The following is a 13807-nucleotide window of genomic DNA, read 5'->3' as shown; positions in this document are numbered from 1 at the left end:
CCGAACTGGCTATTCCATGGGCCTCTGGCTTTAGATTTCTTTCATGCAACCTGCCCGACATCCCTAGCTGAACGCTCGTACATGCCATGCAAGACCAGATGTTTGGTATTAGCTCAGACTGGGCAGGGCTGAAGCATGAGACTCTAGCAAAGAATTATCCACTACTGCAAAGAAAAAATTGATGTTGGTTTTGAAACGCAAACTTCAAAACAACTTGAAAAGAGTACCAAGAAAAGGGCTCGTCCGGGATTTGAACCCGGGACCTCTCGCACCCAAAGCGAGAATCATACCCCTAGACCAACGAGCCCTCAAAATCCTCTTACCTCTCAAAAGCTAATACCGGCTCTAAGCCCGCAATGAAGATCATGCTGGTATCTTTATGATGCTTGGTCTGTGAATACGCATGAAAGTCAGTCTCAACTTACCCTTTCTCAAACGATAGCACTATCATTTACAAGTGTCTCCTTTTATTCCGTCCCAGCTTTGGACACGTCTTACAGGAAGTCAGCCCTTATTTATATATTTCTTCAGTGGCTGAAGCTTAATGAGAAAGAGTAACAAGTTGTTCATAACAACATAAGAAACACATTGTGCATTTTCTCTTAAATACTCCTTCACTTTGTGCCAAAAGAAATACCAAGGTGAATACCTAGGCCACAGATTCAAGCTAAAGATCTTCCTGCTGAATGCAAGGTGCATTAAAAACTGCATATCGCTGGACTAAAGCATTCCTTGCATAGCCTCTAACATCATAACATAACTGAGCTGCTAGCAGCAAGCTAACCAATACCTTTCTGAAATGAGAATGACATGTGCTTATCTGCTCAATCAGTGCTCAATCAGGCTCGATCAGGCGAGATTTAGAAAAGGTGGAAAGGGTCCAAGTGGATGCCCCTTCCTTTTTAGGGTGGGTCCTGCTGACTATCATAGGATTGCTTGTAAAAGTGGCCAGGGTCAGAGGAAAAGCTGCCAACACTTCTTAGCGTTCTCTATAGATGCAGCCATTTTCTGTGACTGTAATTTCGGCCTTTTCCCAGAAGTCTCTATTCTGCCTATGCAAATTAACAAAAGCAGTGCTTATTCCTCACTTGCTCAAATGTCCTTCCTGTCCAGAAAGCTCTGATTAAGCATGCTTATTTTCTTTTTCTGGGATATTTTAAATTGTTTCGCTGTCCAGTCTGTGGCAGTAGAAAGCTGCTTATGATGCCAGGTTTTGATGAATCCCCAAGGTACAAGTACAGAGGAATATATCAGTCTCTAGGATATGGAACTTTTAGCTAACACATCACAATATGTGATGCTTGCCAAGAAAACACTACATTCTGGAGCGCTGATGATCAGAACATTCTGCTCCTGAAGGATAGAAAAGACAGCTTGATTGAAATAAAGTCTGTTTATATTGACGCTCTCTCTCTCCCTATATATACATACATGCATACACACACACACACAGGTATGTCATGCATTTCTTCAGATTTGTTTCAACCATTTACCATTTATTGGAGAATCCCTACTTTTCAAGTGACTGCAAATGAAGTCATCTCTGGCACTTTTTGTGCAAAGTAAGAGACACACATGACACCTTTTTATAAAAGTCATCGGTTTCTTTGTTACTGTGTACTTTCAAAGCATGGGGCTTTCACACGTCAGGTAAACCTGATTACCACTACACAACAAAAGCAGATGCAGCTTTCTTATCTATGTCGTGATAGAACAGTTGTGAATTGAGTAGAAGAAGGGCCCTGATGTGATACTTATTACATGCAGCCTGTAAGATAGTCAAACATGCAGGCTAGGAAGGAAGATGCAAATATCAATGTATTAGAAAAACACCTAAAGGCGAGTGATATGCTTTCATTCATGCATGGCTAGGAAAAATCGCCATACTGTTGCAAACATTCTTACACCACCAACTGGAAATAAATGATTCTGACATTAAACGTAAAGGTGACAATGCATTTGTATCATCACCCTGAGAAGGATCATCTTGGAATTGAGCCGAGGGCCTCTGCACTCAAAGCCAGAAACACTCCACTAAAATAAGATTCCTGTTGGTGCCAACAATTCTCCATGTTAATGCTTGTTCTAGGTGAGCAGTGAACCGATTGCAGGGCTCTTTTGAAAGCAAGGTCTGAGAACCAACAGATACATCCACACGCCGATTACTTTAGTGTTTTGAGAGAATTCCCTTTCTTGGAACGAGATTGCATGAAATAATCTTCAGGGCTTGGACAATTCCATGGCAAAACGGCACCTATCAACATTGTAGCCAACACAATATAACAACTGTTTCTGCCCGGTTTCGAACCGGGGACCTTTCGCGTGTGAGGCGAACGTGATAACCACTACACTACAGAAACAGATACCTACAGTTGATTTTTCTGTAATGAAACTGCTCCGAACTGGCTATTCCATGGGCCTCTGGCTTTAGATTTCTTTCATGCAACCTGCCCGACATCCCTAGCTGAACGCTCGTACATGCCATGCAAGACCAGATGTTTGGTATTAGCTCAGACTGGGCAGGGCTGAAGCATGAGACTCTAGCAAAGAATTATCCACTACTGCAAAGAAAAAATTGATGTTGGTTTTGAAACGCAAACTTCAAAACAACTTGAAAAGAGTACCAAGAAAAGGGCTCGTCCGGGATTTGAACCCGGGACCTCTCGCACCCAAAGCGAGAATCATACCCCTAGACCAACGAGCCCTCAAAATCCTCTTACCTCTCAAAAGCTAATACCGGCTCTAAGCCCGCAATGAAGATCATGCTGGTATCTTTATGATGCTTGGTCTGTGAATACGCATGAAAGTCAGTCTCAACTTACCCTTTCTCAAACGATAGCACTATCATTTACAAGTGTCTCCTTTTATTCCGTCCCAGCTTTGGACACGTCTTACAGGAAGTCAGCCCTTATTTATATATTTCTTCAGTGGCTGAAGCTTAATGAGAAAGAGTAACAAGTTGTTCATAACAACATAAGAAACACATTGTGCATTTTCTCTCAAATACTCCTTCACTTTGTGCCAAAAGAAATACCAAGGTGAATACCTAGGCCACAGATTCAAGCTAAAGATCTTCCTGCTGAATGCAAGGCGCAATAAAAACTGCATATCGCTGGACTAAAGCATTCCTTGCATAGCCTCTAACATCATAACATAACTGAGCTGCTAGCAGCAAGCTAACCAATACCTTTCTGAAATGAGAATGACATGTGCTTATCTGCTCAATCAGTGCTCAATCAGGCTCGATCAGGCGAGATTTAGAAAAGGTGGAAAGGGTCCAAGTGGATGCCCCTTCCTTTTGAGGGTGGGTCCTGCTGACTATCATAGGATTGCTTGTAAAAGTGGCCAGGGTCAGAGGAAAAGCTGCCAACACTTCTTAGCGTTCTCTATAGATGCAGCCATTTTCTGTGACTGTAATTTCGGCCTTTTCCCAGAAGTCTCTATTCTGCCTATGCAAATTAACAAAAGCAGTGCTTATTCCTCACTTGCTCAAATGTCCTTCCTGTCCAGAAAGCTCTGATTAAGCATGCTTATTTTCTTTTTCTGGGATATTTTAAATTGTTTCGCTGTCCAGTCTGTGGCAGTAGAAAGCTGCTTATGATGCCAGGTTTTGATGAATCCCCAAGGTACAAGTACAGAGGAATATATCAGTCTCTAGGATATGGAACTTTTAGCTAACACATCACAATATGTGATGCTTGCCAAGAAAACACTACATTCTGGAGCGCTGATGATCAGAACATTCTGCTCCTGAAGGATAGAAAAGACAGCTTGATTGAAATAAAGTCTGTTTATATTGACGCTCTCTCTCTCCCTATATATACATACATGCATACACACACACACACAGGTATGTCATGCATTTCTTCAGATTTGTTTCAACCATTTACCATTTATTGGAGAATCCCTACTTTTCAAGTGACTGCAAATGAAGTCATCTCTGGCACTTTTTGTGCAAAGTAAGAGACACACATGACACCTTTTTATAAAAGTCATCGGTTTCTTTGTTACTGTGTACTTTCAAAGCATGGGGCTTTCACACGTCAGGTAAACCTGATTACCACTACACAACAAAAGCAGATGCAGCTTTCTTATCTATGTCGTGATAGAACAGTTGTGAATTGAGTAGAAGAAGGGCCCTGATGTGATACTTATTACATGCAGCCTGTAAGATAGTCAAACATGCAGGCTAGGAAGGAAGATGCAAATATCAATGTATTAGAAAAACACCTAAAGGCGAGTGATATGCTTTCATTCATGCATGGCTAGGAAAAATCGCCATACTGTTGCAAACATTCTTACACCACCAACTGGAAATAAATGATTCTGACATTAAACGTAAAGGTGACAATGCATTTGTATCATCACCCTGAGAAGGATCATCTTGGAATTGAGCCGAGGGCCTCTGCACTCAAAGCCAGAAACACTCCACTAAAATAAGATTCCTGTTGGTGCCAACAATTCTCCATGTTAATGCTTGTTCTAGGTGAGCAGTGAACCGATTGCAGGGCTCTTTTGAAAGCAAGGTCTGAGAACCAACAGATACATCCACACGCCGATTACTTTAGTGTTTTGAGAGAATTCCCTTTCTTGGAACGAGATTGCATGAAATAATCTTCAGGGCTTGGACAATTCCATGGCAAAACGGCACCTATCAACATTGTAGCCAACACAATATAACAACTGTTTCTGCCCGGTTTCGAACCGGGGACCTTTCGCGTGTGAGGCGAACGTGATAACCACTACACTACAGAAACAGATACCTACAGTTGATTTTTCTGTAATGAAACTGCTCCGAACTGGCTATTCCATGGGCCTCTGGCTTTAGATTTCTTTCATGCAACCTGCCCGACATCCCTAGCTGAACGCTCGTACATGCCATGCAAGACCAGATGTTTGGTATTAGCTCAGACTGGGCAGGGCTGAAGCATGAGACTCTAGCAAAGAATTATCCACTACTGCAAAGAAAAAATTGATGTTGGTTTTGAAACGCAAACTTCAAAACAACTTGAAAAGAGTACCAAGAAAAGGGCTCGTCCGGGATTTGAACCCGGGACCTCTCGCACCCAAAGCGAGAATCATACCCCTAGACCAACGAGCCCTCAAAATCCTCTTACCTCTCAAAAGCTAATACCGGCTCTAAGCCCGCAATGAAGATCATGCTGGTATCTTTATGATGCTTGGTCTGTGAATACGCATGAAAGTCAGTCTCAACTTACCCTTTCTCAAACGATAGCACTATCATTTACAAGTGTCTCCTTTTATTCCGTCCCAGCTTTGGACACGTCTTACAGGAAGTCAGCCCTTATTTATATATTTCTTCAGTGGCTGAAGCTTAATGAGAAAGAGTAACAAGTTGTTCATAACAACATAAGAAACACATTGTGCATTTTCTCTTAAATACTCCTTCACTTTGTGCCAAAAGAAATACCAAGGTGAATACCTAGGCCACAGATTCAAGCTAAAGATCTTCCTGCTGAATGCAAGGCGCATTAAAAACTGCATATCGCTGGACTAAAGCATTCCTTGCATAGCCTCTAACATCATAACATAACTGAGCTGCTAGCAGCAAGCTAACCAATACCTTTCTGAAATGAGAATGACATGTGCTTATCTGCTCAATCAGTGCTCAATCAGGCTCGATCAGGCGAGATTTAGAAAAGGTGGAAAGGGTCCAAGTGGATGCCCCTTCCTTTTTAGGGTGGGTCCTGCTGACTATCATAGGATTGCTTGTAAAAGTGGCCAGGGTCAGAGGAAAAGCTGCCAACACTTCTTAGCGTTCTCTATAGATGCAGCCATTTTCTGTGACTGTAATTTCGGCCTTTTCCCAGAAGTCTCTATTCTGCCTATGCAAATTAACAAAAGCAGTGCTTATTCCTCACTTGCTCAAATGTCCTTCCTGTCCAGAAAGCTCTGATTAAGCATGCTTATTTTCTTTTTCTGGGATATTTTAAATTGTTTCGCTGTCCAGTCTGTGGCAGTAGAAAGCTGCTTATGATGCCAGGTTTTGATGAATCCCCAAGGTACAAGTACAGAGGAATATATCAGTCTCTAGGATATGGAACTTTTAGCTAACACATCACAATATGTGATGCTTGCCAAGAAAACACTACATTCTGGAGCGCTGATGATCAGAACATTCTGCTCCTGAAGGATAGAAAAGACAGCTTGATTGAAATAAAGTCTGTTTATATTGACGCTCTCTCTCTCCCTATATATACATACATGCATACACACACACACACAGGTATGTCATGCATTTCTTCAGATTTGTTTCAACCATTTACCATTTATTGGAGAATCCCTACTTTTCAAGTGACTGCAAATGAAGTCATCTCTGGCACTTTTTGTGCAAAGTAAGAGACACACATGACACCTTTTTATAAAAGTCATCGGTTTCTTTGTTACTGTGTACTTTCAAAGCATGGGGCTTTCACACGTCAGGTAAACCTGATTACCACTACACAACAAAAGCAGATGCAGCTTTCTTATCTATGTCGTGATAGAACAGTTGTGAATTGAGTAGAAGAAGGGCCCTGATGTGATACTTATTACATGCAGCCTGTAAGATAGTCAAACATGCAGGCTAGGAAGGAAGATGCAAATATCAATGTATTAGAAAAACACCTAAAGGCGAGTGATATGCTTTCATTCATGCATGGCTAGGAAAAATCGCCATACTGTTGCAAACATTCTTACACCACCAACTGGAAATAAATGATTCTGACATTAAACGTAAAGGTGACAATGCATTTGTATCATCACCCTGAGAAGGATCATCTTGGAATTGAGCCGAGGGCCTCTGCACTCAAAGCCAGAAACACTCCACTAAAATAAGATTCCTGTTGGTGCCAACAATTCTCCATGTTAATGCTTGTTCTAGGTGAGCAGTGAACCGATTGCAGGGCTCTTTTGAAAGCAAGGTCTGAGAACCAACAGATACATCCACACGCCGATTACTTTAGTGTTTTGAGAGAATTCCCTTTCTTGGAACGAGATTGCATGAAATAATCTTCAGGGCTTGGACAATTCCATGGCAAAACGGCACCTATCAACATTGTAGCCAACACAATATAACAACTGTTTCTGCCCGGTTTCGAACCGGGGACCTTTCGCGTGTGAGGCGAACGTGATAACCACTACACTACAGAAACAGATACCTACAGTTGATTTTTCTGTAATGAAACTGCTCCGAACTGGCTATTCCATGGGCCTCTGGCTTTAGATTTCTTTCATGCAACCTGCCCGACATCCCTAGCTGAACGCTCGTACATGCCATGCAAGACCAGATGTTTGGTATTAGCTCAGACTGGGCAGGGCTGAAGCATGAGACTCTAGCAAAGAATTATCCACTACTGCAAAGAAAAAATTGATGTTGGTTTTGAAACGCAAACTTCAAAACAACTTGAAAAGAGTACCAAGAAAAGGGCTCGTCCGGGATTTGAACCCGGGACCTCTCGCACCCAAAGCGAGAATCATACCCCTAGACCAACGAGCCCTCAAAATCCTCTTACCTCTCAAAAGCTAATACCGGCTCTAAGCCCGCAATGAAGATCATGCTGGTATCTTTATGATGCTTGGTCTGTGAATACGCATGAAAGTCAGTCTCAACTTACCCTTTCTCAAACGATAGCACTATCATTTACAAGTGTCTCCTTTTATTCCGTCCCAGCTTTGGACACGTCTTACAGGAAGTCAGCCCTTATTTATATATTTCTTCAGTGGCTGAAGCTTAATGAGAAAGAGTAACAAGTTGTTCATAACAACATAAGAAACACATTGTGCATTTTCTCTCAAATACTCCTTCACTTTGTGCCAAAAGAAATACCAAGGTGAATACCTAGGCCACAGATTCAAGCTAAAGATCTTCCTGCTGAATGCAAGGCGCAATAAAAACTGCATATCGCTGGACTAAAGCATTCCTTGCATAGCCTCTAACATCATAACATAACTGAGCTGCTAGCAGCAAGCTAACCAATACCTTTCTGAAATGAGAATGACATGTGCTTATCTGCTCAATCAGTGCTCAATCAGGCTCGATCAGGCGAGATTTAGAAAAGGTGGAAAGGGTCCAAGTGGATGCCCCTTCCTTTTGAGGGTGGGTCCTGCTGACTATCATAGGATTGCTTGTAAAAGTGGCCAGGGTCAGAGGAAAAGCTGCCAACACTTCTTAGCGTTCTCTATAGATGCAGCCATTTTCTGTGACTGTAATTTCGGCCTTTTCCCAGAAGTCTCTATTCTGCCTATGCAAATTAACAAAAGCAGTGCTTATTCCTCACTTGCTCAAATGTCCTTCCTGTCCAGAAAGCTCTGATTAAGCATGCTTATTTTCTTTTTCTGGGATATTTTAAATTGTTTCGCTGTCCAGTCTGTGGCAGTAGAAAGCTGCTTATGATGCCAGGTTTTGATGAATCCCCAAGGTACAAGTACAGAGGAATATATCAGTCTCTAGGATATGGAACTTTTAGCTAACACATCACAATATGTGATGCTTGCCAAGAAAACACTACATTCTGGAGCGCTGATGATCAGAACATTCTGCTCCTGAAGGATAGAAAAGACAGCTTGATTGAAATAAAGTCTGTTTATATTGACGCTCTCTCTCTCCCTATATATACATACATGCATACACACACACACACAGGTATGTCATGCATTTCTTCAGATTTGTTTCAACCATTTACCATTTATTGGAGAATCCCTACTTTTCAAGTAACTGCAAATGAAGTCATCTCTGGCACTTTTTGTGCAAAGTAAGAGACACACATGACACCTTATTATAAAAGTCATCGGTTTCTTTGTTACTGTGTACTTTCAAAGCATGGGGCTTTCACACGTCAGGTAAACCTGATTACCACTACACAACAAAAGCAGATGCAGCTTTCTTATCTATGTCGTGATAGAACAGTTGTGAATTGAGTAGAAGAAGGGCCCTGATGTGATACTTATTACATGCAGCCTGTAAGATAGTCAAACATGCAGGCTAGGAAGGAAGATGCAAATATCAATGTATTAGAAAAACACCTAAAGGCGAGTGATATGCTTTCATTCATGCATGGCTAGGAAAAATCGCCATACTGTTGCAAACATTCTTACACCACCAACTGGAAATAAATGATTCTGACATTAAACGTAAAGGTGACAATGCATTTGTATCATCACCCTGAGAAGGATCATCTTGGAATTGAGCCGAGGGCCTCTGCACTCAAAGCCAGAAACACTCCACTAAAATAAGATTCCTGTTGGTGCCAACAATTCTCCATGTTAATGCTTGTTCTAGGTGAGCAGTGAACCGATTGCAGGGCTCTTTTGAAAGCAAGGTCTGAGAACCAACAGATACATCCACACGCCGATTACTTTAGTGTTTTGAGAGAATTCCCTTTCTTGGAACGAGATTGCATGAAATAATCTTCAGGGCTTGGACAATTCCATGGCAAAACGGCACCTATCAACATTGTAGCCAACACAATATAACAACTGTTTCTGCCCGGTTTCGAACCGGGGACCTTTCGCGTGTGAGGCGAACGTGATAACCACTACACTACAGAAACAGATACCTACAGTTGATTTTTCTGTAATGAAACTGCTCCGAACTGGCTATTCCATGGGCCTCTGGCTTTAGATTTCTTTCATGCAACCTGCCCGACATCCCTAGCTGAACGCTCGTACATGCCATGCAAGACCAGATGTTTGGTATTAGCTCAGACTGGGCAGGGCTGAAGCATGAGACTCTAGCAAAGAATTATCCACTACTGCAAAGAAAAAATTGATGTTGGTTTTGAAACGCAAACTTCAAAACAACTTGAAAAGAGTACCAAGAAAAGGGCTCGTCCGGGATTTGAACCCGGGACCTCTCGCACCCAAAGCGAGAATCATACCCCTAGACCAACGAGCCCTCAAAATCCTCTTACCTCTCAAAAGCTAATACCGGCTCTAAGCCCGCAATGAAGATCATGCTGGTATCTTTATGATGCTTGGTCTGTGAATACGCATGAAAGTCAGTCTCAACTTACCCTTTCTCAAACGATAGCACTATCATTTACAAGTGTCTCCTTTTATTCCGTCCCAGCTTTGGACACGTCTTACAGGAAGTCAGCCCTTATTTATATATTTCTTCAGTGGCTGAAGCTTAATGAGAAAGAGTAACAAGTTGTTCATAACAACATAAGAAACACATTGTGCATTTTCTCTCAAATACTCCTTCACTTTGTGCCAAAAGAAATACCAAGGTGAATACCTAGGCCACAGATTCAAGCTAAAGATCTTCCTGCTGAATGCAAGGCGCAATAAAAACTGCATATCGCTGGACTAAAGCATTCCTTGCATAGCCTCTAACATCATAACATAACTGAGCTGCTAGCAGCAAGCTAACCAATACCTTTCTGAAATGAGAATGACATGTGCTTATCTGCTCAATCAGTGCTCAATCAGGCTCGATCAGGCGAGATTTAGAAAAGGTGGAAAGGGTCCAAGTGGATGCCCCTTCCTTTTGAGGGTGGGTCCTGCTGACTATCATAGGATTGCTTGTAAAAGTGGCCAGGGTCAGAGGAAAAGCTGCCAACACTTCTTAGCGTTCTCTATAGATGCAGCCATTTTCTGTGACTGTAATTTCGGCCTTTTCCCAGAAGTCTCTATTCTGCCTATGCAAATTAACAAAAGCAGTGCTTATTCCTCACTTGCTCAAATGTCCTTCCTGTCCAGAAAGCTCTGATTAAGCATGCTTATTTTCTTTTTCTGGGATATTTTAAATTGTTTCGCTGTCCAGTCTGTGGCAGTAGAAAGCTGCTTATGATGCCAGGTTTTGATGAATCCCCAAGGTACAAGTACAGAGGAATATATCAGTCTCTAGGATATGGAACTTTTAGCTAACACATCACAATATGTGATGCTTGCCAAGAAAACACTACATTCTGGAGCGCTGATGATCAGAACATTCTGCTCCTGAAGGATAGAAAAGACAGCTTGATTGAAATAAAGTCTGTTTATATTGACGCTCTCTCTCTCCCTATATATACATACATGCATACACACACACACACAGGTATGTCATGCATTTCTTCAGATTTGTTTCAACCATTTACCATTTATTGGAGAATCCCTACTTTTCAAGTGACTGCAAATGAAGTCATCTCTGGCACTTTTTGTGCAAAGTAAGAGACACACATGACACCTTATTATAAAAGTCATCGGTTTCTTTGTTACTGTGTACTTTCAAAGCATGGGGCTTTCACACGTCAGGTAAACCTGATTACCACTACACAACAAAAGCAGATGCAGCTTTCTTATCTATGTCGTGATAGAACAGTTGTGAATTGAGTAGAAGAAGGGCCCTGATGTGATACTTATTACATGCAGCCTGTAAGATAGTCAAACATGCAGGCTAGGAAGGAAGATGCAAATATCAATGTATTAGAAAAACACCTAAAGGCGAGTGATATGCTTTCATTCATGCATGGCTAGGAAAAATCGCCATACTGTTGCAAACATTCTTACACCACCAACTGGAAATAAATGATTCTGACATTAAACGTAAAGGTGACAATGCATTTGTATCATCACCCTGAGAAGGATCATCTTGGAATTGAGCCGAGGGCCTCTGCACTCAAAGCCAGAAACACTCCACTAAAATAAGATTCCTGTTGGTGCCAACAATTCTCCATGTTAATGCTTGTTCTAGGTGAGCAGTGAACCGATTGCAGGGCTCTTTTGAAAGCAAGGTCTGAGAACCAACAGATACATCCACACGCCGATTACTTTAGTGTTTTGAGAGAATTCCCTTTCTTGGAACGAGATTGCATGAAATAATCTTCAGGGCTTGGACAATTCCATGGCAAAACGGCACCTATCAACATTGTAGCCAACACAATATAACAACTGTTTCTGCCCGGTTTCGAACCTGGGACCTTTCGCGTGTGAGGCGAACGTGATAACCACTACACTACAGAAACAGATACCTACAGTTGATTTTTCTGTAATGAAACTGCTCCGAACTGGCTATTCCATGGGCCTCTGGCTTTAGATTTCTTTCATGCAACCTGCCCGACATCCCTAGCTGAACGCTCGTACATGCCATGCAAGACCAGATGTTTGGTATTAGCTCAGACTGGGCAGGGCTGAAGCATGAGACTCTAGCAAAGAATTATCCACTACTGCAAAGAAAAAATTGATGTTGGTTTTGAAACGCAAACTTCAAAACAACTTGAAAAGAGTACCAAGAAAAGGGCTCGTCCGGGATTTGAACCCGGGACCTCTCGCACCCAAAGCGAGAATCATACCCCTAGACCAACGAGCCCTCAAAATCCTCTTACCTCTCAAAAGCTAATACCGGCTCTAAGCCCGCAATGAAGATCATGCTGGTATCTTTATGATGCTTGGTCTGTGAATACGCATGAAAGTCAGTCTCAACTTACCCTTTCTCAAACGATAGCACTATCATTTACAAGTGTCTCCTTTTATTCCGTCCCAGCTTTGGACACGTCTTACAGGAAGTCAGCCCTTATTTATATATTTCTTCAGTGGCTGAAGCTTAATGAGAAAGAGTAACAAGTTGTTCATAACAACATAAGAAACACATTGTGCATTTTCTCTTAAATACTCCTTCACTTTGTGCCAAAAGAAATACCAAGGTGAATACCTAGGCCACAGATTCAAGCTAAAGATCTTCCTGCTGAATGCAAGGTGCATTAAAAACTGCATATCGCTGGACTAAAGCATTCCTTGCATAGCCTCTAACATCATAACATAACTGAGCTGCTAGCAGCAAGCTAACCAATACCTTTCTGAAATGAGAATGACATGTGCTTATCTGCTCAATCAGTGCTCAATCAGGCTCGATCAGGCGAGATTTAGAAAAGGTGGAAAGGGTCCAAGTGGATGCCCCTTCCTTTTTAGGGTGGGTCCTGCTGACTATCATAGGATTGCTTGTAAAAGTGGCCAGGGTCAGAGGAAAAGCTGCCAACACTTCTTAGCGTTCTCTATAGATGCAGCCATTTTCTGTGACTGTAATTTCGGCCTTTTCCCAGAAGTCTCTATTCTGCCTATGCAAATTAACAAAAGCAGTGCTTATTCCTCACTTGCTCAAATGTCCTTCCTGTCCAGAAAGCTCTGATTAAGCATGCTTATTTTCTTTTTCTGGGATATTTTAAATTGTTTCGCTGTCCAGTCTGTGGCAGTAGAAAGCTGCTTATGATGCCAGGTTTTGATGAATCCCCAAGGTACAAGTACAGAGGAATATATCAGTCTCTAGGATATGGAACTTTTAGCTAACACATCACAATATGTGATGCTTGCCAAGAAAACACTACATTCTGGAGCGCTGATGATCAGAACATTCTGCTCCTGAAGGATAGAAAAGACAGCTTGATTGAAATAAAGTCTGTTTATATTGACGCTCTCTCTCTCCCTATATATACATACATGCATACACACACACACACAGGTATGTCATGCATTTCTTCAGATTTGTTTCAACCATTTACCATTTATTGGAGAATCCCTACTTTTCAAGTGACTGCAAATGAAGTCATCTCTGGCACTTTTTGTGCAAAGTAAGAGACACACATGACACCTTTTTATAAAAGTCATCGGTTTCTTTGTTACTGTGTACTTTCAAAGCATGGGGCTTTCACACGTCAGGTAAACCTGATTACCACTACACAACAAAAGCAGATGCAGCTTTCTTATCTATGTCGTGATAGAACAGTTGTGAATTGAGTAGAAGAAGGGCCCTGATGTGATACTTATTACATGCAGCCTGTAAGATAGTCAAACATGCAGGCTAGGAAGGAAGATGCAAATATCAATGTAT

At 41.7% G+C, this 13807-nt stretch overlaps 10 non-coding genes across 10 annotated transcripts; all 10 read right to left on the bottom strand.

Moving 5' to 3' along the window:
* Window positions 1–235: 235 nt before the first annotated feature.
* TRNAP-UGG (transfer RNA proline (anticodon UGG)) lies at window positions 236–307 on the bottom strand. Its single transcript has one exon. It is a non-coding gene; the product is annotated as a tRNA-Pro (tRNA).
* A 1980-nt stretch (window positions 308–2287) lies between these two features.
* Window positions 2288–2360, bottom strand: TRNAV-CAC (transfer RNA valine (anticodon CAC)). The gene has a single exon. It is a non-coding gene; the product is annotated as a tRNA-Val (tRNA).
* Window positions 2361–2632: 272 nt separating this feature from the next.
* On the bottom strand, window positions 2633–2704 carry TRNAP-UGG (transfer RNA proline (anticodon UGG)). Its single transcript has one exon. It is a non-coding gene; the product is annotated as a tRNA-Pro (tRNA).
* Window positions 2705–4684: 1980 nt separating this feature from the next.
* TRNAV-CAC (transfer RNA valine (anticodon CAC)) lies at window positions 4685–4757 on the bottom strand. Its single transcript has one exon. It is a non-coding gene; the product is annotated as a tRNA-Val (tRNA).
* Window positions 4758–5029: 272 nt separating this feature from the next.
* Window positions 5030–5101, bottom strand: TRNAP-UGG (transfer RNA proline (anticodon UGG)). Its single transcript has one exon. It is a non-coding gene; the product is annotated as a tRNA-Pro (tRNA).
* Window positions 5102–7081: 1980 nt separating this feature from the next.
* On the bottom strand, window positions 7082–7154 carry TRNAV-CAC (transfer RNA valine (anticodon CAC)). Its single transcript has one exon. It is a non-coding gene; the product is annotated as a tRNA-Val (tRNA).
* Window positions 7155–7426: 272 nt separating this feature from the next.
* On the bottom strand, window positions 7427–7498 carry TRNAP-UGG (transfer RNA proline (anticodon UGG)). The gene has a single exon. It is a non-coding gene; the product is annotated as a tRNA-Pro (tRNA).
* A 1980-nt stretch (window positions 7499–9478) lies between these two features.
* On the bottom strand, window positions 9479–9551 carry TRNAV-CAC (transfer RNA valine (anticodon CAC)). Its single transcript has one exon. It is a non-coding gene; the product is annotated as a tRNA-Val (tRNA).
* A 272-nt stretch (window positions 9552–9823) lies between these two features.
* TRNAP-UGG (transfer RNA proline (anticodon UGG)) lies at window positions 9824–9895 on the bottom strand. Its single transcript has one exon. It is a non-coding gene; the product is annotated as a tRNA-Pro (tRNA).
* A 2325-nt stretch (window positions 9896–12220) lies between these two features.
* Window positions 12221–12292, bottom strand: TRNAP-UGG (transfer RNA proline (anticodon UGG)). Its single transcript has one exon. It is a non-coding gene; the product is annotated as a tRNA-Pro (tRNA).
* Between the last annotated feature and the right edge of the window lie 1515 nt (window positions 12293–13807).

Source organism: Triturus cristatus, chromosome 8, assembly GCF_964204655.1.
Source record: "Triturus cristatus chromosome 8, aTriCri1.1, whole genome shotgun sequence".
In the NCBI taxonomy this organism is placed as follows: Eukaryota; Metazoa; Chordata; class Amphibia; order Caudata; family Salamandridae; genus Triturus; species Triturus cristatus.
This window is presented reverse-complemented; position numbering and strand designations above follow the sequence as displayed.